Source organism: Scyliorhinus torazame, chromosome 24 (genome assembly GCF_047496885.1).
Source record: "Scyliorhinus torazame isolate Kashiwa2021f chromosome 24, sScyTor2.1, whole genome shotgun sequence".
NCBI classification, from domain to species: Eukaryota; Metazoa; Chordata; class Chondrichthyes; order Carcharhiniformes; family Scyliorhinidae; genus Scyliorhinus; species Scyliorhinus torazame.
The window spans coordinates 40073178-40095277 of record NC_092730.1 but is presented as its reverse complement, the minus strand read 5'-3'; the positions used below and the strand labels follow the sequence as shown (position 1 = coordinate 40095277).

Sequence of the window (22100 nt, the reverse complement as noted above, 5' to 3'; positions counted from 1 at the left end):
AAGATCTGAGCGACGTGACGCATCCAAATGGAGCGTTGCAACCTGGCGACTGAAATCTCTCTCCACAGCTGCTTCCGGTGCTACTTTCACATACTAGTAGCCGAAGAACCCCTCCAGTGTCCAAACAGGAGGGAGTTCATCCAGTAGAATCGTCAGAAGAGAATTATGGGAGAAGTCAATCCGATCACCTCGACTGCACTGTGTGTAGCCGAAGAACTGGTGGCAATGAGCGGTTAAGCCCCAAACACGTCTGCCTCCATTCCTCCCTTGAATCCAACTCGATGCAATCTGGCCTGACAAACTGGAAAGGATTGTCACATCAATGATTGCAGATCGATCGTGGAAAACTGAATTCCACTTCCGAAAAATGTGTGGATGGAAAATCGAAGAGGACGGGATTCGAACCCACGTGTACACAGCACAAAAGATAAACAGTCCATCGGTTTAATCACTCAGCCACTTCGTCCCACAGGTTCAGACGCCAATACGTCTCAATTTGTTTTGCATCCATGAACTGATGGAAATTATCTGCCTCGTTCGTTTCAAACTGGTGTTCAACGATGGAAATGAAGCGATGGTGGTATAGTGGTGAGCACAGTTGCTTTCCAAGCAGTTGATTCGGGTTCGATTCCCGGCCATCGCAGTAATTGCTAGCGCGGATGTCTTGACATCGTGAGTTTCAAACTGAGAAAAACTGGTTAACAGTTTCTCACTTGAATGTATGTGTAATTATCTAACTGAGGTGTATCAGATGCCAAAAGGTCCGGAAAGGTAGACATGGAGCTGATGCCTCCTCTTGTGGCGCATTCTAAAACGAGAGGTCATGACCTTAGAATAAAAGATCGCAAATTAAAAAAGAGTGGAGGTAAAACTACTTCTCGCAAAGGGTGTGAGTCTGTGGAATTCGGTACCCCAGAGTGTGTTGCATGCAGGGAGACTGAGTAAATTTCATGAGGTGTTAGAGAGATTTTTATTGGTGAGGAGTTGAAGGGTTGTGGAGAACGGGCCAGACGGTGGAGTTGAGGCCAGGATGGGATCAGCCAAGATCACATAAAATGTGTTAGGCTCACGAAGCTAAATTGCCGACTCCAGCTCCGAAGTCTTGTTTTCCAGAGAGGATGTGTTCTGGCTGAAGCGCAATCGACCTCTTCATCTGAAACATTGTCGGTAGCAGATGAGGAACATATCAGCACGATAGAATGGCGGGGCAGACTCGATGTGTCTAATGGCTTAATTCTGCTCCTGATATTTTATGAACGTAACTTTTGCGCGACTTCGTGAGTTTCAAACTGAGGGGAAGAAACAGTTTCCGAATCAGAATTTATGCGCAATTAGAGCAGTGAGTTAAATAAGTAATTTTCTCAGCTATTTGTAATGTGATTTTAACATGAATAGTGTTCGACTATTAACCACCCCCAAGCCCTTAAACAAAAGCTAAACATCACAGCATTTTTACTTTATGCTCGTGACATGGACCAAACAGAGACACAGCAGACACGTTTCAGCCGAGGATGGGATTCGAACCCACGTGCGCAGAGCGTAAAGGATTATTGTGCAGCCCCTTAACCACGTGGTACAACTACTTTACTTCATGAAAGATTAATGTCCGATCTTCTCACAGACAAGCAGCCGACGCACTCCTCCAGTGGACAAATAGAATGAAATTAATCCAGGAGAGGTAGCAGAATGTAATTGTGGGAGAAGTCAAACCGGTCACCTCGACGAGACTGTGGGTAGCCGAAGAAGAACTGGTGTCAATGAGCTGTTCAGCCCCAAACACGTCTGCCTCCGTTCCTCCCTCCTCTAACCCAACTGGATGCATTCTGGCCTGACAACCTGTAATAGACTGTCACATCAGTGATTGTGGATCCACCTTGGAAAAGTGAGTCACATTTCGCGGAAACAGTGGATACAATTTCGAGGAGTATGGGATTCGAACCCACGTGTGCAGAGCACAATAGATTATCAGTCGATCACCTTTACCGCGGCCCACAAGCGCGCAAGCTAATATGTCTTCACTCGTTTTGCATCCATGAACAGATGGAAAGTATCGGCCTCCATCTATTCCACCTGGTGTTCAAATTTGGAAATGCAGCGATGGTGGTGCAGTGGTCAGCACAGCTTTCTTCCAAGCAGTTGTACCGGGTTCGGATCCCGGCCATCGCAGTAATAGTTGTATCGGATGATTTTGCGCGACACCGTGAGTTTCAAACTGAGGAAGACTGGCCATAGTCTCACTCAGAATCTATGCGCAATTATCTAATTGAGGTGTATAAGATGCCAAAAGGTATGGATAAAGTAGACGGGGGGCTGATGCTTCCTCTTATGGGGCATTCTAAAACGAGAGGTCATAGTTTTAGAATAAGAGATTGCAAATTTAAAAAAGATTTGAGGAAAAACTACTTCTCCCAAAGGGTTGTGATTCTGTGGAATTCGCTACCCCAGGGTGCGTTTCATACAGGGAGAGTGAGTAAAGTTAAGGAGGGGTTAGACAGATGTTTATTGGTAATGAGTTGATGGGTTATGGAGAACGGGCAGGATGGTGGAGTTGAGGCCAGGATGGCATAAGCCAGGATCACATGGAAGGTGTTAGGCTCAGTAGGCTAAATTGCCTACTCCCGCTCCGAAGACGTGTGTTCTCGGGAGGAGGTGCTCTGGCTGATATTGCAATCGACCACTTCATCTGTAACTTTGTAGGTAGCAGATGAGGAACAACTCAGCCCTGATAGAATGGCGTGCAGACTCGATCGGTCTAATGGCTTAATTCTGCTCCGATACCTTATGAACTTATCTTTTGAGCGACTTTGTGAGTTTCAAATTGAGAGGAAGAAGCAATTTCGAACTCAGGATTTATGCGCAATTAGGGCAGGGAGTGAAATAAGTAACTTTCTCACCTTTTTATAACGTGGTATCAACATGGACAGTGTTGGACGAATTCACCACCCTCCAAGCCCTTGAACAAATGCTAAAAATCACAGCATTTTTACTTTTTGCTCATGAAGTGGACCAAACAGAGACACAACAGACACATTACAGACGAGGATGGGATTTCATTCCACGTGTGTAGAGTACAATGGATTATTGTGCATCTCATTAACCACATGATACAACTCCTTTACTTTATTGAATTTTAATACGCAATCTTCTTACAGGCAAGTAGCTAAAGAACCCCTCCCGTCTACAAACAGGAGGAGGTTCATCCTGGAGAGCTGGCTGAAGAGAATTAGTGGAGAAGTCATCCCGGTAACCTCAACTGTACTGTGGGTAGCCGAAGAACTGGTGTCAAGGAGCGGTTCCACTGACAACGTATCCACAGGCACATATAGTGACGAAGACTGTCAGGTTCAGATTGTCTCTTTCACTCTCACTCATTACCTGAGAGTGACAGGAATCCCCCATTTACAAACGGGACCAGAGAAGGGCAGAGCGAATGCACCTCACTCCCACATACAACATGTTGACAGATTCAACACAACCAAAATATAAGAAAAGATCATCACCAAATATTATGTTCTCATAAATCCCGCCATCCCAAGTTCAATATAATATAAACAATTGTTATCAGTTGTGTGTCACTCTGACCTGCGAACTTCGTTCCACCAGAGTGTGCTGACATCTATTGGCCACGACACAGAACCGCAACAGAGCGGGGGAGATTCACATGAACTGTCGGTGTTGCAGAAACAGGTCAACATGAAGAACCGGTGATAGAATGTGATCGGCAGGACTGAGAGGTGTTAGAAGTAAGTAAAAGTTAAACAATCTATATTCATGTATTTCCCAATGGAGGTGGTAGAATTTGGAAGTGTTTATCTTGAGGATCAATTAAGACGAATAGCAGAAATGTTTTTAAGTGAAATCTGGACGAGTACAGGAGTGAGAATGGATTTCAGAGACAAACAAATAATGTTGCATGAAGTAGTCCATAGAATCCACCAATTCTATAGTCTGGGTGTAGGATCTCCTGGAGCACTGTAACAACTAGAGAAGTGTCTGTTTTCAATTATGAGCATTATGGAGAGGACGAATAACAATTTGCAGTATTTTCAGACACTGACAGATACTGACAGCAACAGAGACTGACAGAAAGTAACAATCTGACAGGTAAATCACACTCACAGATAAGAACTGAGACTGACAGATACAATCAGACACTTACAGACAGTAACCCACACTGACAGATACAATTGTACATTCACACACAGTATCAAACACTGAAAGATACAATCACAACTCACATACACTGAAATACACTGATAGCTACAATCACACACAAACAGGCATTAACAGATACTGACAGTTACAATCACAACTCACAGACATTTACACACGCTGATACATCTAATCAGCGTGTGTCTGTTTAGCACAGGGCTAAATCGCTGGCTTTGAAAGCAGACCAAGGCAGGCCAGCAGCACAGTTCAATTCACGTGACAGCCTCCCCGAACAGGCGACTAGGGGCTTTTCACAGTAACTTCATTTGAAGCTTACTTGTGACAATACGCGATTTTCATTTCATTTCATTTTCATACACTCACAGTCACAGACACTGACTGATACAATCGCACACTTACAGACAGTGACAGGCACTGATACACTCGCCCAGAACCCTCCTCTGCCGCCTCCACTGGGTGAAATTCCTCCTGTTTGTCCACTGGAGGTGTTTCTCGGCTACGTGCCTGTGAAAGCAGCCCCGGAAGCAGCGGGGGAGAGAGATTCCAGTCGCCAGGATGCAATTCTCCAATTGGATACTTCACGTTGCTCAGAACTTACACGCTCGTTTAGAGAATCATTGAATGGTTAAAGATCAGCGTGAGTCCATTCCGCCCACCGTGTCCATGTCAGTCGCCTGGAGCTGGCGTGTAGTCCTGTGATGAAGACAGAAAATGCTGTAAAATCTCAACAGGCCTGGCAGCAGATGTGGGGAGGGAAACAGAGAATGGGAAGGAGGGTCAGACTGGATTCGGAACTGTAACTCTCTGTCTCCCTCCACAGGTGTTGCCCGGCCATCCGAGTTATCCACCATTTTCTATTGCTGTTTCAGGATTTTATGAAGAATCGCCATAGCGGCATTGCCCTTGTGCTCGGCGCTTCTAATTATAAAAACTGGTCCCGTATGTCTATTGTTCTGTTCGCAGTGGAGGACAACGAACCAGAAAGAACCAAATTGACGCAATGATCCCGATAAGAAAAGCAAGGGACAAAGAAGACTTTCTTTTGATTTTACTTTCACAACCAAACCAAATTCAGCGGGAATTAAGAAGTCCATTGAGTTGCTCAAATAAACTTTGCTTGGGACGTAATGGTAAGGTGGTTTCAGCGGTATGTTGAGCACACCTGGTTCGTTGGTCTAGGGGTATGATTCTCGCTTGGGGCCTTCTGCTGCAATAAAATGCTAGAGGTCACGTGTTCAAATCCTGGACGATCCTTGCAAAGCACATTTTAATATCTGTGCGATCGATATGGTGTCATTGACTGAACGAGGGAGCAGTTTGGAGAAAAAGGAGGGTGGGAGCGAGGGTCATGTTTGGGGCTTAACCGCTCTTTGACACCAGTTCTTTGGCTGCCCACAGTGCAGTCGAGGTGACACAGTTGACCACTCCCAGAACCCTCCTCTACCGCCTCCACTGGATGAATTTCCTCCTGTTTGTCCACTGGAGGGATTCTTCTGCTAAGTATCTGTGAAGGCTGCACCGTAAACAGCGGGGGAGAGAGATTCCAATCGCCAGGATGCAACTCTCCAATTGGATACTTCACGTTGCTCACACTCGTTTAGAGAATCATTAAATGGTAACAGATCAGGGTGAGTCCATTCCGCCCAACGTGTCCATGACAATCGCCTAGAGCTGGCGTATAGTACCGTGATACAAACAAAAAATGCTGGAAAATCCCAACATGCCTGGCAGCAGCTGTGTTGAGCGAAACAGAGAATGGGAAGCAGGGTCATTCTGAATTCAGAATGGTAACTCTCTTCCTCTCTCCACAGATGTTACCATACCAGACGATTTGTCCAGCAATTTCTATTTGTCTTTCAGGATTTTATGGAGAATCTCCATAGCGGCATTGCCCTTGTGCCCGGCGCTTCTATTTACAAAGACTTGTCCCTTCTGTCTATTGTTCTGTTCCCCGTGGAGGCCAACAAACCAGAAAAAAACAAATTTACCCAATAATCTAAATAAGGAAAGCAAGGGGCAAAAGTGAGTTCCTTTTGATTTTACTTTAACAACCAAACCAAATTCAACAGAATTAAGTCCGTTGAGTTGATAAAATAAGCTTTGCTTGGGAGGTAATGGTAAGATGGTTTCAGCGGAATACTGATCTCCGGCTTGTTCGTTGATCTAGGAGTATGATTCTCGCTTAGCGTCTTCTGATCGGCAAAATGCGATTGGTCCCGGGTTCAAACCCCCGCCGAGCCCTGCAAGGACTTTATAACATCTGTTCGATCGATATGGTCCCATTGACTAAACTCGGGAGCAGTTTGGAGGAAAAGGAGGGAGGGGCGAAGGTCATGTTTGGAGCTTAACCGCTCCTTGACATCAGTTCTTCGGCTGTCCACAGTACAGTCGAGGTGACTCAGTTGACCTCTTCCACAATCCTTCTCTGTCGCCTCCACTGGATGAATTCCCTTCTGTTTTGTCCACTGGAGGTGTTCTTCGGCTACATGTCTGTGAAAGTAGCACCGGTAGCAGCTGTGGAGGGAGATTACATACGCCAGGGTTTAACTCTCCAATTGGATACTTCCCGTTGCTAACTCTTGTTTAGAGAATCAAAAAATGGTTACAGATCAGGATGAGTCCATTCCGCCCACCGTGCCCATGACAGCCGCCTAGAGCTGGCGTGTAATCCCGTGATAAAAACAGAAAATGCTGGAAATCCTTAACAGGCCTGGCAGCAGCTATGGAGATGGAAACAGAGAATGGGAGGGAGTGTCGTACTGGATTCGGAACTGTAACTGTCTTTCTCTCTCCACAGATGTTGCCATACCAGTCAAGATATCCAACATTTTCTATTTCTCTTTCAGGATTTTATGAAGAATCTGCATAGCGGCATTGCCCTTGTGCTCGACTCTTCTAGTTGTAAAGACTGCTCACTTATGTCTATTGTTCTGTTCGCAGTGGACGCCACCAAACCAGAAAGAACCAAATTGACCCAGTGATCCCGATATAAAACCAGGGGACAAAAAGTCTTTTTTTTGATTTTACATCAGCAAGGAAACCAAATTTAACAGGAATTAAGAAGCACATTGACTTGATAAAATAAGCTTTGCTTCGGAGGAAATGGTAAATTGTTTCAGTGGAATGCACAAAGCGATTTAAATTCTATATTCATCGTCATTTCATTTCAAACTTGATGTGCTTTTACTATTTTTGAACCCTGTATCTGAGTGCCAGAGTCACAGATCTGATTATCCAGTCAGTAACTGATCTTTTCCTGTTGGGTTTTGCTGTGCCAATTTAAGCAGGATTCTCACGTCCTGAGGCCGCCTCTTCCCCGGTGAATTGGAGGCATTGGATCTTCCTGGGGTGAACATTTTGCTGGAGAAATGTAACCTCGTGGAGGAAAAGTTAATATCAGTAGTGGGATTCGGACCCATGCCTCCAGAGGAGACTGTGACCTTAACGCAGTGACTTCGAACGCTCGACCATCATGACGCGCTGTCGCAAAAGATATGCTGCGTGCAAAAATCGATTACAATTCTATCTTCGTCGTCATTTAATTTCAAGCTAGAAACAAGTAGCAGGTGGAAGGTACTGAGGGAGATAGTAAATGGGTGACCAAAAGACAGAGCAAGAGTAGGAAGGCAGTGCAGGTGTCCTCTGCGGTCATCTCCCTGCAAAACAGATATACCGCATTGGATACTGTTGAGGGAGATGGCTCACCAGGGGAAGGCAGCAGCAGCCAGGTTCATGGCACCGTGGCTGGCTCTGCTGCGCAGCTGGGCAGGAAGAAGAATAGCAGGGCTATAGTGATAGGGGACTCAATTGTAAGGGGAATAGACAGGCGGTTCTGCGGACGCAATCGAGACTCCAGGATGGTATGTTGCCTCCCTGGTGCAAGGGTCAAGGATGTCTCGGAGCGGCTGCAGGACATTCTGGAGGGGGGGGGGGGGGTGAGGGTGAACAGCCAGCTGTCGTGGTGCACATATGCACCAACGATATAGGTAAAAAACGGGACGAGGTCCTACAAGCTGAATTTAGGGAGCTAGGAGGAAAACTAAAAAGTAGGACCTCAAAGGTAGTAATCTCAGGATTGCTACCAGTGCCACGAGCTAGTCAGAGTAGGAGTGTCAGGATAGAGAGGATGAATACGTGGCTCGAGAGATGGTGCAAGAGGGAGGGATTCAAATTCCTGGGACATTGGAACCGGTTCTGGGGGAGGTGGGACCAGTACAAACCGGACGGTCTGCACCTGGGCAGGACTGGAACTGATGCCCTAGGGGGGGGGGGGGGGTGTTTGCTAGAGCTGTTGGGGAGAGTTTAAACTTATGTGGCAGGGGGATGGGAACCGATGCAGGAAGTTGGAAGGTTGTAAAACAGGGACATAAATAAAAGGCAGTAATGGGGAAAGTGTAAGGCAGAGAAGCCATAGTCAAAAATCAAAAAGGGCGACAGTACAAGGTACAGTGACTGAGGGGGAGCTCAGTGAATAGGACCACGAATAATAAAAGAAATAAAACGGGAAGTGAAAACATTAATGTTAAGCGACGCGGCAGGTTGTTACAGGAAGATATGGGTTCGATGACAAGGAAAATTAGGAGAAAGGTTAAGAGGAAATATAACTTAGGAGAGGTTACTGATCGAGGTGTTAAGATTCAGAACAGAGGTAAAAAAGCCAACATAAGTGTACTTTACCTGAATGCTCGTATTATTCAGAATAAGGTAAATGAGTTGATGGCGCAAATCGTCGTGAATGACTATGATTTAGTGGCCATTACTGAAACATGGTTAAAGGATGGTCACGACTGGGAGTTAAATATCCGAGGGTATCAAACCTTTCGGAAGGACAGAGTGGATGGTAAGGGAGGTGGTGTAGCTCTGTTATTTAAGGATGACATCCGGGCAACAGTAAGGGGTGACACCGGTGCTATGGAGGATAAGGTTGAATCCATTTGGGTGGAAATCAGGAATAGTAAGGCGAAAAAGTCACTGATAGGAGTAATCTATAGGCCACCAAATAGTAACATTATGGTGGGGCAGGCAATAAACAATGAAATAGCAGATGCATGTAGAAATGGTACAGCAGTTATCATGGGGGATTTTAATCTACATGTTGATTGGTTTAACCAGGTCAGTCAAGGCAGCCTTGAGGAGGAGTTTATAGAATGTATCCGCGATAGTTTCCTAGGTGGAACCTACGAGGGAACAAGCGGTCCTAGATCTGGTCCTGTGTAATGAGACAGGATTGATTCAGGATCTCATAGTTAGGGAACCTTTCGGAAGGAGCGATCACAATATGATGGAATTTAAAACACAGATGGAGGGTGAGAAGGTACAATCAAGCACTAGTGTTTTGCGCTTAAACAAAGGAGATTACAATGGGATGAGAGAAGAACTAGCTAAGATAGACTGGGAGCAAATATTTTATTGTGAAACAGTTGAGAAACAGTGGAGAACCTTCCAAGTGATTTTTCACAGTGCTCAGCAAAGGTAGATACCAACAAAAAGGAAGGGCGGTAAAAAGAGGGAAAATCGACCGTCGATATCTAAGGGAATAAGGGAGAGTATCAAATTGAAGGATAAAACATACAAAGTAGCAAAGATCAGTGGGAGACTAGAGGACTGGGAAATCTTTAGGGGGCAACTGAAAGCTACTAAAAAAAGCTATAAAGAAGAGTAAGATAGATTATGAGAGTAAACTTGCTCAGAATATAAAAACAGATAGTAAAGGTTTCGACAAATACATAAAACAAAAAAGAGTGGCTAAGGTAAATATTTGTCCTTTAGAGGATGAGAAGGGAGATTTAGTAATGGGAGATGAGGAAATGGTTGAGGAACTGAACAGGTTTTTTGGGTCGGTCTTCACAGTGGAAGACACAAATAACATGCCAGTGACTGATGGAAATGAGGCTATGACAGGTGAGGACCTTGAGAGGATTGTTATCACCAAGGAGGTAGTGATGGGCAAGCTCATTGGGCTAAAGGTAGACAAGTCTCCTGGACCTGATGGAATGCATCCCAGAGTGCTAAAACGGATGGCTAGGGAAATTGCAAATGCACTAGTGATAATTTACCAAAATTATCTGGGGCCGTCCCGGCGGATTGGAAATTAGCAAACGTGACACCACTGTTTAAAAAAGGAGGTAGGCAGAAAGCGGGTAATTATAGGCCAGTGAGCTTAACTTCGGTAGTAGGGAAGATGCTGGTATCTATCATCAAGGAAGACATAGCGAGGCATCTGGATGGAAATTGTCCCACTGGACAGACGCAGCATGGGTTCATAAAGGGCAGGTCGCGCCTAACTAATTTAGTGGAATATTTTGAGGACATTAACAGTGCGGTAGATAACGGGGAGCCAATGGATGTGGTATATCTGGTATATCTGGATTTCCAGAAAGCCTTTGACAAGGTGCCACACAAAAGGTTGTTGCATCAGATAAAGATGCATGGCATTAAGGGGAAAGTAGTAGCATGGATAGAGGATTGGTTAATTAATAGAAAGCAAAGAGTGGGGATTAATGGGTGTTTCTCTGGTTGGCAATCAGTAGCTAGTGGTGTCCCTCAGTGATCAGTGTTGGGCCCACTACTGTTCACAATTTACATCGATGATTTGGAGTTGGGGACCAAGGGCAATGTGTCCAAGTTTGCATACGACACTAAGATAAGTGGTAAAGCAAAAAGTGCAGAGGATATTGGAAGTCTGCAGAGGGATTTGGATAGGCTAAGTGAATGGGCTAGGGTCTGGCAGATGGAATACAATGTTGACAAATGTGAGGTTATCCATTTTGGTAGGAATAACAGCAAAAGAGATTATTATTTAAATGATAAAATATTAAAACATGCTGCTGTGCAGAGAGACCTGGGTGTTCTAGTGCATGAGTCTCAAAAAGTTGGTTTTCAGGTGCAACAGGTGATTAAGAAGGCAAATGGAATTTTGTCCTTCATTGCTAGAGGGATGGAGTTTAAGACTGGGGAGGTTCTGCTGCAATTGTATAAGGTGTTAGTGAGGCCACACCTAGAGTATTGTGTTCAGTTTTGGTCTCCTTGCTTGAGAAAGGACGTACTGGCACTGGAGGGTGTGCAGAGGAGATTCACTAGGTTAATCCCAGAGCTGAAGGGGTTGGATTACGAGGAGAGGTTGAGTAGACTGGGACTGTACTCATTGGAATTTAGAAGGATGAGGGGGGGGGGGATCTTATAGAAACATATGAGATTATGAAGGGAATAGAAAGGATAGATGCGGGCAGGTTGTTTCCACTGGCGGGTGAAAACAGAACTAGGGGGCATAGCCTCAAAATAAGGGGAAGTAGATTTAGGACTGAGTTTAGAAGGAACGTCTTCACCCAAAGCGTTGTGAATCTATGGAATTCCTTGCCCAGTGAAGCAGTAGAGGCTCCTTCATTAAATGTTTTTAAGATAAGGATAGATAGTTTTTTGAAGAATAAAGGGATTAAGGGTAATGGTGTTCGGGCCGGAAAGTGGAGCTGAGTCCACAAAAGATCAGCCATGATCTCATTGAATGGTGGAGCAGGCTCGAGGGGCCAGATGGCCTACTCCTGCTCCTAGTTCTTATATTATCCAGTTATGAACTGGGCTTCTCCCTGTGAGGTCTTGCTGTGCGAATGTAAGCAGGAATCTCATTCCCTGACCCATTGAATCTTCCTGGGGTTGCACATTTTGCTGGAGAAACGTAACCACGTGGAGGAAACGTTAATGTCAGAAGTAGGATTCGAACCCACCCCTCCAGAGGAGACTGCAACCTTAACGCAGCGCCTTCGACCGCTAGGCCATCCTGACGCGCTGTAACCAAAGATATGCTCCATCGGCGAATCGATTTAAATTCAATTTTCATCTTCATTTCATTTCAAACTAGATGTGGTTTTACTATTTTTGAACGCCAGCCAGACTCTTGTATCTGAGTGCGATCGTTCTCCAACACGCTGTGTGTTAAGGAGCTCTCATTTCTGCATTAATCAGTTTGCTCTTTTCAACAAAGTCCGTACTGCCGCCTACCTGTTCCTCACACGAAGGTATTACGAGTCTAAGATCTGAGCGGCGTGATGGATCCAATTATACAGTTGCATCTTGGCGACTGGAATCTCTCTGCACAGCTGCTTCTGGTGCTGCTTTCACAGGCTAGTAGCCTAATAGCCCCTCCAGTGTCCAAACACGAGGATGTTCATGCTGTAAAGGCGGCAGAAGAACATTCTGGGAGAAGCCAACTTATTCACATCCGCCAATACAACATGCCAGACTATTTACAACAAGGGAAGTGGAAATTTACGCGGAGTCCTGGGATCATTATTAATTCCTGATCCAGAGTTACTGAGCAGATCATGCCGTCATGAACTTGGCTTCTGCCTGTGGGAACTTGCTGTGCGAATTTAAGCACGAATCTCACGTCCCGAGGCCACCGCTTCCCCTTTGAATGGGAGGTATTGGATCTTCCTGGGCCTGAACATTTTGCTGGAGAAATGTAAGCACGTGGAAGAAAAGTTAATGTCAGAGGTGGCATTCGAACCCTCGCCTCCAGCAAGACAGTTCGGCCATCCTGACGAGCTGGGTGAAATGTTATGCTCCGTGCACAAATCGACATAGACATAGAACATACAGTGCTGTAGGAGGCCATTCGGCCCATCGAGTCTGCACCGACCCACCTAAGCCCTCAATTCCACCCTATCACCCTCATCCCGCAACCGGATAATCTTTCCTACCTTTGTGGACACGAAGGGCAATTTTGCATGGCCAATTCACCTAGCCTGCACGTCTATGGGCTGGAGGAGGAAACCGGAGCACCCGGGGTGAAATTCACGCAGACACAGGGAGAACATGCAGACTCCGCACAGACAGTGACCGAAGCCGGGAATCGAAACTGGAACCCTGGTGCTGTGAAGCAACTGTGCTAACCACGATGCTACCTTGCTGTCCAAAATTTCGAAATAAATTTCTTCTGCGATGGCCGAGAATCGAACACGGGTCAACTGCTTGGAAGGAAACTGTGCTCACCACTGTACCACCATCGCTCACAGACCCGCTTTGAATTATATCTTCATTCGCATTTTCTTTCTAATCAGTTGTGCTTTTCCTATTTTTTGAACACCAGCCATAATCCTGAATCTGAGTACCGTCCTTCTCCAAGCCGCTGGGGGCTAAGGAGCTTCGCATTGATGCATTGATCAGTTTGCTGCAATCAACAAAGACCGAACTCCCGCCGACCTGTTCCTCACACGACGGTATTGAGAGTCTAAGATCTGAGCGGCGTGAAGGATCCAATTATACAGTTGCATCCTTGCGACTGGAAACTCTCTCTACAGCTGATTCTGGTGCTGCTTTCACAAACAAGTAGCCAAAGAACCCTTCAGTGTCAAAACAGGAGGTCCCTCATGCTGTAAAGGCGGCAGAAGAACTTTCTGGAAGAAGCCAACTGATTCACGTCCGACAATCCAACCAGCCAGACTATTTACAACAAGGGAAGTGGAAATTTACCCGGAGTCCTGAGGTCAGTATTAATTCGTCAACCAGAGTCACTGAGCAGATCATCCCGTCATGAACTGGGCTTCTGACAGTGGGGTCTTGCTGTGCGAATTTAAGTGCGAATCTCACGTGCCGAGGCCACTGCTTCCCCATTGAATGGGAGGTATTAGATCTTCCTGGGGTTGAACATTTATTGGAGAAATGTAACCTCGTGGAAAAAAAGGCAATGTCCGAAGTAGGATTCGAACCCACGCCTTCCAGAGGACACTGCGATCTTAACGCAGCGCCTTCGACCGCTCGGCCAGCCTGACGAGCTGGCGACAACGTTATGCTACGTGCACAAATAGACATAGACAGAGAACATACAGAGCATGTTCTGTTCGCAGTGGACGCCACCAAACCAGAAAGAACCAAATTGACCCAGTGATCCCGATATAAAACCAGGGGACAAAAAGTCTTTTTTTTGATTTTACATCAGCAAGGAAACCAAATTTAACAGGAATTAAGAAGCACATTGACTTGATAAAATAAGCTTTGCTTCGGAGGAAATGGTAAATTGTTTCAGTGGAATGCACAAAGCGATTTAAATTCTATATTCATCGTCATTTCATTTCAAACTTGATGTGCTTTTACTATTTTTGAACCCTGTATCTGAGTGCCAGAGTCACAGATCTGATTATCCAGTCAGTAACTGATCTTTTCCTGTTGGGTTTTGCTGTGCCAATTTAAGCAGGATTCTCACGTCCTGAGGCCGCCTCTTCCCCGGTGAATTGGAGGCATTGGATCTTCCTGGGGTGAACATTTTGCTGGAGAAATGTAACCTCGTGGAGGAAAAGTTAATATCAGCAGTGGGATTCGGACCCATGCCTCCAGAGGAGACTGTGACCTTAACGCAGTGACTTCGAACGCTCGACCATCCTGACGCGCTGTCGCAAAAGATATGCTGCGTGCAAAAATCGATTACAATTCTATCTTCGTCGTCATTTAATTTCAAGCTAGAAACAAGTAGCAGGTGGAAGGTACTGAGGGAGATAGTAAATGGGTGACCAAAAGACAGAGCAAGAGTAGGAAGGCAGTGCAGGTGTCCTCTGCGGTCATCTCCCTGCAAAACAGATATACCGCATTGGATACTGTTGAGGGAGATGGCTCACCAGGGGAAGGCAGCAGCAGCCAGGTTCATGGCACCGTGGCTGGCTCTGCTGCGCAGCTGGGCAGGAAGAAGAATGGCAGGGCTATAGTGATAGGGGACTCAATTGTAAGGGGAATAGACAGGCGGTTCTGCGGACGCAATCGAGACTCCAGGATGGTATGTTGCCTCCCTGGTGCAAGGGTCAAGGATGTCTCGGAGCGGCTGCAGGACATTCTGGAGGGGGGGGGGGTGAGGGTGAACAGCCGGCTGTCGTGGTGCACATATGCACCAACGATATAGGTAAAAAACGGGACGAGGTCCTACAAGCTGAATTTAGGGAGCTAGGAGGCAAACTAAAAAGTAGGACCTCAAAGGTAGTAATCTCAGGATTGCTACCAGTGCCACGAGCTAGTCAGAGTAGGAGTGTCAGGATAGAGAGGATGAATACGTGGCTCGAGAGATGGTGCAAGAGGGAGGGATTCAAATTCCTGGGACATTGGAACCGGTTCTGGGGGAGGTGGGACCAGTACAAACCGGACGGTCTGCACCTGGGCAGGACTGGAACTGATGTCCTAGGGGGCGGGGGGGGTGTTTGCTAGAGCTGTTGGGGAGAGTTTAAACTAATGTGGCAGGGGGATGGGAACCGATGCAGGAAGTTGGAAGGTTGTAAAACAGGGACAGAAATAAAAGGCAGTAATGGGGAAAGTGTAAGGCAGAGAAGCCATAGTCAAAAATCAAAAAGGGCGACAGTACAAGGTACAGTGACTGAGGGGGAGCTCAGTGAATAGGACCACGAATAATAAAAGAAATAAAACGGGAAGTGAAAACATTAATGTTAAGCGACGCGGCAGGTTGTTACAGGAAGATATGGGTTCGATGACAAGGAAAATTAGGAGAAAGGTTAAGAGGAAATATAACTTAGGAGAGGTTACTGATCGAGGTGTTAAGATTCAGAACAGAGGTAAAAAAGCCAACATAAGTGTACTTTACCTGAATGCTCGTATTATTCAGAATAAGGTAAATGAGTTGATGGCGCAAATCGTCGTGAATGACTATGATTTAGTGGCCATTACTGAAACATGGTTAAAGGATGGTCACGACTGGGAGTTAAATATCCGAGGGTATCAAACCTTTCGGAAGGACAGAGTGGATGGTAAGGGAGGTGGTGTAGCTCTGTTATTTAAGGATGACATCCGGGCAACAGTAAGGGGTGACACCGGTGCTATGGAGGATAAGGTTGAATCCATTTGGGTGGAAATCAGGAATAGTAAGGCGAAAAAGTCACTGATAGGAGTAATCTATAGGCCACCAAATAGTAACATTATGGTGGGGCAGGCAATAAACAATGAAATAGCAGATGCATGTAGAAATGGTACAGCAGTTATCATGGGGGATTTTAATCTACATGTTGATTGGTTTAACCAGGTCAGTCAAGGCAGCCTTGAGGAGGAGTTTATAGAATGTATCCGCGATAGTTTCCTAGGTGGAACCTACGAGGGAACAAGCGGTCCTAGATCTGGTCCTGTGTAATGAGACAGGATTGATTCAGGATCTCATAGTTAGGGAACCTTTCGGAAGGAGCGATCACAATATGATGGAATTTAAAATACAGATGGAGGGTGAGAAGGTACAATCAAGCACTAGTGTTTTGCGCTTAAACAAAGGAGATTACAATGGGATGAGAGAAGAACTAGCTAAGATAGACTGGGAGCAAATATTTTATTGTGAAACAGTTGAGAAACAGTGGAGAACCTTCCAAGTGATTTTTCACAGTGCTCAGCAAAGGTAGATACCAACAAAAAGGAAGGGCGGTAAAAAGAGGGAAAATCGACCGTCGATATCTAAAGGAATAAGGGAGAGTATCAAATTGAAGGATAAAACATACAAAGTAGCAAAGATCAGTGGGAGACTAGAGGACTGGGAAATCTTTAGGGGGCAACTGAAAGCTACTAAAAAAAGCTATAAAGAAGAGTAAGATAGATTATGAGAGTAAACTTGCTCAGAATATAAAAACAGATAGTAAAGGTTTCGACAAATACATAAAACAAAAAAGAGTGGCTAAGGTAAATATTTGTCCTTTAGAGGATGAGAAGGGAGATTTAGTAATGGGAGATGAGGAAATGGCTGAGGAACTGAACAGGTTTTTTGGGTCGGTCTTCACAGTGGAAGACACAAATAACATGCCAGTGACTGATGGAAATGAGGCTATGACAGGTGAGGACCTTGAGAGGATTGTTATCACCAAGGAGGTAGTGATGGGCAAGCTCATGGGGCTAAAGGTAGACAAGTCTCCTGGACCTGATGGAATGCATCCCAGAGTGCTAAAACGGATGGCTAGGGAAATTGCAAATGCACTAGTGATAATTTACCAAAATTATCTGGGCCGTCCCGGCGGATTGGAAATTAGCAAACGTGACACCACTGTTTAAAAAAGGAGGTAGGCAGAAAGCGGGTAATTATAGGCCAGTGAGCTTAACTTCGGTAGTAGGGAAGATGCTGGTATCTATCATCAAGGAAGACATAGCGAGGCATCTGGATGGAAATTGTCCCACTGGACAGACGCAGCATGGGTTCATAAAGGGCAGGTCGCGCCTAACTAATTTAGTGGAATATTTTGAGGACATTAACAGTGCGGTAGATAACGGGGAGCCAATGGATGTGGTATATCTGGTATATCTGGATTTCCAGAAAGCCTTTGACAAGGTGCCACACAAAAGGTTGTTGCATCAGATAAAGATGCATGGCATTAAGGGGAAAGTAGTAGCATGGATAGAGGATTGGTTAATTAATAGAAAGCAAAGAGTGGGGATTAATGGGTGTTTCTCTGGTTGGCAATCAGTAGCTAGTGGTGTCCCTCAGTGATCAGTGTTGGGCCCACAACTGTTCACAATTTACATCGATGATTTGGAGTTGGGGACCAAGGGCAATGTGTCCAAGTTTGCATACGACACTAAGATAAGTGGTAAAGCAAAAAGTGCAGAGGATATTGGAAGTCTGCAGAGGGATTTGGATAGGCTAAGTGAATGGGCTAGGGTCTGGCAGATGGAATACAATGTTGACAAATGTGAGGTTATCCATTTTGGTAGGAATAACAGCAAAAGAGATTATTATTTAAATGATAAAATATTAAAACATGCTGCTGTGCAGAGAGACCTGGGTGTTCTAGTGCATGAGTCTCAAAAAGTTGGTTTTCAGGTGCAACAGGTGATTAAGAAGGCAAATGGAATTTTGTCCTTCATTGCTAGAGGGATGGAGTTTAAGACTGGGGAGGTTCTGCTGCAATTGTATAAGGTGTTAGTGAGGCCACACCTAGAGTATTGTGTTCAGTTTTGGTCTCCTTGCTTGAGAAAGGACGTACTGGCACTGGAGGGTGTGCAGAGGAGATTCACTAGGTTAATCCCAGAGCTGAAGGGGTTGGATTACGAGGAGAGGTTGAGTAGACTGGGACTGTACTCATTGGAATTTAGAAGGATGAGGGGGGGGGGGGGATCTTATAGAAACATATGAGATTATGAAGGGAATAGAAAGGATAGATGCGGGCAGGTTGTTTCCACTGGCGGGTGAAAACAGAACTAGGGGGCATAGCCTCAAAATAAGGGGAAGTAGATTTAGGACTGAGTTTAGAAGGAACGTCTTCACCCAAAGCGTTGTGAATCTATGGAATTCCTTGCCCAGTGAAGCAGTAGAGGCTCCTTCATTAAATGTTTTTAAGATAAGGATAGATAGTTTTTTGAAGAATAAAGGGATTAAGGGTTATGGTGTTCGGGCCGGAAAGTGGAGCTGAGTCCACAAAAGATCAGCCATGATCTCATTGAATGGTGGAGCAGGCTCGAGGGGCCAGATGGCCTACTCCTGCTCCTAGTTCTTATATTATCCAGTTATGAACTGGGTTTCTCCCTGTGAGGTCTTGCTGTGCGAATGTAAGCAGGAATCTCATTCCCTGACCCATTGAATCTTCCTGGGGTTGCACATTTTGCTGGAGAAACGTAACCACGTGGAGGAAACGTTAATGTCAGAAGTAGGATTCGAACCCACCCCTCCAGAGGAGACTGCAACCTTAACGCAGCGCCTTCGACCGCTAGGCCATCCTGACGCGCTGTAACCAAAGATATGCTCCATCGGCGAATCGATTTAAATTCAATTTTCATCTTCATTTCATTTCAAACTAGATGTGGTTTTACTATTTTTGAACGCCAGCCAGACTCTTGTATCTGAGTGCGATCGTTCTCCAACACGCTGTGTGTTAAGGAGCTCTCATTTCTGCATTGATCAGTTTGCTCTTTTCAACAAAGTCCGTACTGCCGCCTACCTGTTCCTCACACGAAGGTATTACGAGTCTAAGATCTGAGCGGCGTGATGGATCCAATTATACAGTTGCATCTTGGCGACTGGAATCTCTCTGCACAGCTGCTTCTGGTGCTGCTTTCACAGGCTAGTAGCCTAAGAGCCCCTCCAGTGTCCAAACACGAGGATGTTCATGCTGTAAAGGCGGCAGAAGAACATTCTGGGAGAAGCCAACTTATTCACATCCGCCAATACAACATGCCAGACTATTTACAACAAGGGAAGTGGAAATTTACGCGGAGTCCTGGGATCATTATTAATTCCTGATCCAGAGTTACTGAGCAGATCATGCCGTCATGAACTTGGCTTCTGCCTGTGGGAACTTGCTGTGCGAATTTAAGCACGAATCTCACGTCCCGAGGCCACCGCTTCCCCTTTGAATGGGAGGTATTGGATCTTCCTGGGCCTGAACATTTTGCTGGAGAAATGTAAGCACGTGGAAGAAAAGTTAATGTCAGAGGTGGCATTCGAACCCTCGCCTCCAGCAAGACAGTTCGGCCATCCTGACGAGCTGGGTGAAATGTTATGCTCCGTGCATAAATCGACATAGACATAGAACATACAGTGCTGTAGGAGGCCATTCGGCCCATCGAGTCTGCACCGACCCACCTAAGCCCTCAATTCCACCCTATCACCCTCATCCCGCAACCGGATAATCTTTCCTACCTTTGTGGACACGAAGGGCAATTTTGCATGGCCAATTCACCTAGCCTGCACGTCTATGGGCTGGAGGAGGAAACCGGAGCACCCGGGGTGAAATTTACGCAGACACAGGGAGAACATGCAGACTCCGCACAGACAGTGACCGAAGCCGGGAATCGAAACTGGAACCCTGGTGCTGTGAAGCAACTGTGCTAACCACGATGCTACCTTGCTGTCCAAAATTTCGAAATAAATTTCTTCTGCGATGGCCGAGAATCGAACACGGGTCAACTGCTTGGAAGGAAACTGTGCTCACCACTGTACCACCATCGCTCACAGACCCGCTTTGAATTATATCTTCATTCGCATTTTCTTTCTAATCAGTTGTGCTTTTCCTATTTTTTGAACACCAGCCATAATCCTGAATCTGAGTACCGTCCTTCTCCAAGCCGCTGGGGGCTAAGGAGCTTCGCATTGATGCATTGATCAGTTTGCTGCAATCAACAAAGACCGAACTCCCGCCGACCTGTTCCTCACACGACGGTATTGAGAGTCTAAGATCTGAGCGGCGTGAAGGATCCAATTATACAGTTGCATCCTTGCGACTGGAAACTCTCTCCACAGCTGATTCTGGTGCTGCTTTCACAAACAAGTAGCCAAAGAACCCTTCAGTGTCAAAACAGGAGGTCCCTCATGCTGTAAAGGCGGCAGAAGAACTTTCTGGAAGAAGCCAACTGATTCACGTCCGACAATCCAACCAGCCAGACTATTTACAACAAGGGAAGTGGAAATTTACCCGGAGTCCTGAGGTCAGTATTAATTCGTCAACCAGAGTCACTGAGCAGATCATCCCGTCATGAACTGGGCTTCTGACAGTGGGGTCTTGCTGTGCGAATTTAAGTGCGAATCTCACGTGCCGAGGCCACCGCTTCCCCATTGAATGGGAGGTATTAGATCTTCCTGGGGTTGAACATTTATTGGAGAAATGTAACCTCGTGGAAAAAAAGGCAATGTCCGAAGTAGGATTCGAACCCACGCCTTCCAGAGGACACTGCGATCTTAACGCAGCGCCTTCGACCGCTCGGCCAGCCTGACGAGCTGGCGACAACGTTATGCTACGTGCACAAATAGACATAGACAGAGAACATACAGAGCAGAAGGAGTCCAGTCGGCCCATCGAGTCTGCACCGACCCACTTAAGACGTCAATTCCATCCTATCACACTCACCCCGCAACCCAATAAACCTTCCTACTTTTTTGGACACTAAGGGCAATTACGCATGACCAATTCCCCGAGCCAGCGCGTCTTCATGCTGTGGGAGGAATCCGGAGCACCCGGGGTGAAATTCACGCAGAAATGGGGAGAACGTGCAGACTCCGCACAGACAGTGACCCAAGCCGGGAATCGAACCTGGAACCCTGGAGCTGTGAAACAACTGTGCTAACCACAGCGCTAGCTTGCTGCCCAAAATTTCGAAATAAGTTTTTTCTGCGATGGCCGGGCATCGAACCTAGATGAAATGCTTGGAAGGCAGCTATGCTCACCACTATACCACCATCGCTCACTGAAGAACTTTAAATTCTATCTTCATTGTCATTTCATTTCTAGTCAGTTGTGCTTTTCCTATTTTTGAACACCAGCCAGAGTCCTGTATCTGAGTGCCGTCCTTCTCCAAGCCGCTGGGGGTTAAGGAGCTTCGCATTGTTGCATTGATCAGTTTGCTGCAATCAACAAAGACCGAACTCCCGCCGGCCTGTTCCTCACACGAAGGTATTGAGAGTCTAAGATCTGAGCGGCGTGAAGGATCCAATTCTCCAGTTGCATCCTTGCGACTGGAATCTCTCTCCACAGCTGCTTCTGGTGCTGCTTTCACAAACAAGTAGCCAGAGAACCCTTCAGTGTCCAAACAGGAGGACGTTCATCCAGGAAAGGCTGCAGTAGAGTTTTCTGGGAGATGTCGACTGAGACACCTCAATAATCCAACCAGCCAGACTATTTACAACAAGAGACGAGACATTTACCCGGAATCCTGGGATCATTATTAATTCCTCAAATAGAGTCATGAGCAGATTATCCAGTTATGAACTGGGCTTTTGCCTGTGGGGTCTTGCTGTGCGAATATCAGCAGGAATCTCATTCCAGGAGGCCACCGCTTCCCCATTGAATGGGAGGTATTGGATCGTCCTGGTGTTGCAAATATTGCTGGAGAAACGTAACCACGTGGAGGAAAAGGGAATGTCAGAAGTGGGATTCGAACCCACGCCTCCAGAGGAGACTGCGACCTTAACGCAGCGCCTTCGACCGCTCGGCCATCCTGACGCACTGTGGCCAAAGATATGCTCCATGCGCAAATCG

General features: G+C 46.1%; 4 non-coding genes across 4 annotated transcripts; 1 reads left to right on the top strand and 3 right to left on the bottom strand.

The window, feature by feature from the left end:
• The first annotated feature begins 571 nt into the window (after positions 1-571).
• Positions 572-643, top strand: trnag-ucc (transfer RNA glycine (anticodon UCC)). Its single transcript has one exon. It is a non-coding gene; the product is annotated as a tRNA-Gly (tRNA).
• An 11226-nt stretch (positions 644-11869) lies between these two features.
• trnal-aag (transfer RNA leucine (anticodon AAG)) lies at positions 11870-11952 on the bottom strand. The gene has a single exon. It is a non-coding gene; the product is annotated as a tRNA-Leu (tRNA).
• A 6816-nt stretch (positions 11953-18768) lies between these two features.
• Positions 18769-18851, bottom strand: trnal-aag (transfer RNA leucine (anticodon AAG)). Its single transcript has one exon. It is a non-coding gene; the product is annotated as a tRNA-Leu (tRNA).
• Positions 18852-21981: 3130 nt separating this feature from the next.
• On the bottom strand, positions 21982-22064 carry trnal-aag (transfer RNA leucine (anticodon AAG)). Its single transcript has one exon. It is a non-coding gene; the product is annotated as a tRNA-Leu (tRNA).
• Between the last annotated feature and the right edge of the window lie 36 nt (positions 22065-22100).